Source organism: Electrona antarctica, assembly GCF_951216825.1.
Source record: "Electrona antarctica genome assembly, chromosome: 2".
Classification (NCBI taxonomy): Eukaryota; Metazoa; Chordata; class Actinopteri; order Myctophiformes; family Myctophidae; genus Electrona; species Electrona antarctica.
This window is the reverse complement of record NC_136807.1, coordinates 22,230,620-22,233,555: the sequence shown is the minus strand read 5'-3', so window position 1 is coordinate 22,233,555 and position 2,936 is coordinate 22,230,620.

Genomic DNA, 2,936 nt, shown 5'->3' with positions numbered 1-2,936 from the left:
GTAACCTGTCCTGCCTCTGAGATGCACCAGACTGGCCTGCCATAGGCTAGAGGCTGCCTCTGAGATTCACCAGACTGGCCTGCCATAGGCTAGAGGCGCGGTTGGAACTCCCTTCTGCGTAGAGGTAACTCTCTTTTATAAACTCAGATATTTCATATTTTAATTCATCCCATGAGGAGCAATGGCTTTTTGATCATAGTTTTTGACCCCCCTCGTGTTGTGTTCTCCCCAGTGTTGTTTTTTGGCTTTGTGCGCATGTGTGTTTGTGTGTGTGAGTGTGCGTGTGTGTGTGTGCGTGTGTGTGTGTGTGTGTGTGTGTCTGTGTCTGTGGGGGGTGATGTATGGTTATGGGGTCGTGTATACGCCCTACAGCAGTCTGACTCTGTATACAGTATAGTCTCTCACAGCTGATGCCACTCGCCCCTTCAACTCATTCTGTTAGACCACACCCGGGGACCTGGGACCCATGCCAGCGTGTGCTCCATTATTTATCCAGTCGCATACCGTCACTAATGACACATTTATACAGTCGTCCTGTGCGACTGCGCGGTTTCTCGTGTGCAGAGAGGCAAATCATAAAACAAAACAGTCCGCGATATTAGCTTTGTGTTTGTCATGGCGCTCGCATGTGTGTGCGCGTGCGGCATGTGTGTGTGTGTGTGTGTGTGTGTGTGTGTGTGTGTGTGTGTGTGTGTGTGTGTGTGTGTGTGTGTGTGTGTGACTGTGTGACTGTGTGTGTGTGTGTGTGTGTGTGTGTGTGTGTGTGTGTGTGTGTGTGTGTGTGTGTGTGTGTGTGTGTGTGTGTGTGTGCGTGTGTGTGTGTGTGCATGTGTGTGCGCTGGCAGGGGAAGGTTGAAGTGGGTAATCCAGAGGTGGCTAAACACTGTCACGCCAATAAGGGCTGATTTGAATGTGAATGGAGCTCTTCGGGTGCTGGGGCACCCGAGGAGGAATTGGCACCTCATTTGAATATTTTACTCGTTACAGAAGGCCCACACAGAGGCAGGAATCTGGAGCTGTTACAGATAGAATTACTGACACACAGGTACACACAGACAAACAGCCCACAGACCCACTGACAGGGAGCCAAACTGCCAGATGGACTTCAAATGTAGAAGTGTAAAACCTCTAATATTTATTGGATACACCGTATGAAGACATTTTAGTACGGTTTAGGTTTATTGCGACCACAGGTCGCAGTTAACTATGAAATCGTGCATTTCGTATCAGTCGGTCACGGCCCATATATGGTCATGCCTCGTGACATCATGTGATGTCATCAATATTAAGCCCTTAGATCCCTGATGTCATCAATATTGGCCAGCAACTCTACATCTCACCTCAAACCTCAAACCCTTAGATCTCCATATGGAGCTGACCTGTTCTGACATTCCATATGTTAATCCTTCCCCATCCATCTTTCCTCTTCGATGTCTCCCTTTTGACTGATACCTGTCCATTTAAACTCTAGACGGGCCTGCCCCAAAGTTATTAGTGGCAAAAACAAGAGTTCTCAACAGGCCCGAAAATGAAGGCCCGGTGCTACCTGGGACCTCATCAAACCCTGTACACTCAAGACACTGCCCCAGCTGCCACCCTTAGATCTCCATATATGGAAATGACCTGTTCTGACATTCCAATTCCATATGTTGATCTGACCTCATCAAACCCTGTACACTCAAGACACGCTCCATATATGGCCAGTACAGAATTAATTCCATTTGTTGATCTGACCCCCCATGCCAAAGCGCCAGCACTGGCCCAGCAGTCTGCTGTCACCCAGGCGGATATGTTGATCTGATACCCCATTCCAAAGCGCCAGCGCTCACCCAGGAGTCTGCTGTCACCAAGGCGGATGCGTGCACGCGATCTCGCCCCAGGCTTTGTTTTCAAAATATAAGGTTTTCTTGGAGTTAGGTGGTTTCTTCCCGAAATCAGAGATATACATGAAAGGCTGACAGCAAGCCAATGCATGTAACACAGTAAAATTGTCTGTGTTCATAGTTCATTTAGTCAGGGAATATTATCAGAACATTGTCTAATCTGGGAATAAATTCCTTACCAATACATTTCTTCACCAATGTGTCTAGTAAGTAGTAACACATCTCACAAAGATTCAGTTTCCCTAGAAGAATCTGTGACAGCTGCTGAAAGTTGGGGTACCATTTACAACCTCTGCAGGAAAAATGGACAAAATGTAATTCTGCAAGTAGCATGTGACGGGTCAAACGAGGGGGCTAGAAACGGCCATAGCCATCATCACAAATGTGATGAGGTCATCACATTTGGATAAGTGGCTATGGCCGTTTTTGGCCCAACGAGTGTTTTTCATGCAAATCATGAAAACCCCCTCACACTACTTAAAGCAGAATTAAATTTGGTCAATTTTGCCTGCATATAGGTTGTTAATGGTACCCCAAATTTCAGCAGCTGTTACAGATACTCCTGAGGGAAACAATCTTCAATCATTGTGATATGTGTTACTAGACACACACATTGGTGAAGAAATGTATTGCTAAAGAATTTATTCCCAAATTGTATTAAAGGACCACTTCACCACTTTTCAACCTATCTTCATATAATAGGTACTAATCATGAAAAAATGGCACAATTCTTTTCTACTCGGTCTGTGTCTCATAGGTGGGCTGTGGGCAGTTCAGAAACCGTCCTCCAGTGACATCATCGATGGGGAATACAAGCTAATAGAAACTGAAGGCTTTCTAGTCCTGAGAAGTTGCAATACAATGCGAAAATGGAAGCCATCGTTCTCACGATAATGAAAATCTAAACATTTTTGTAAAAACATCTTGTTTAAAAAAAATCTGCCTAATGATGATGTCACTGGAGGACGGTTTCTAAATTGCCCACAGCCCTCCTATGAGACACAGACTGAGTAGGAAAAAAATGTGCCATTTTATCATGATTATTAGTGAGGA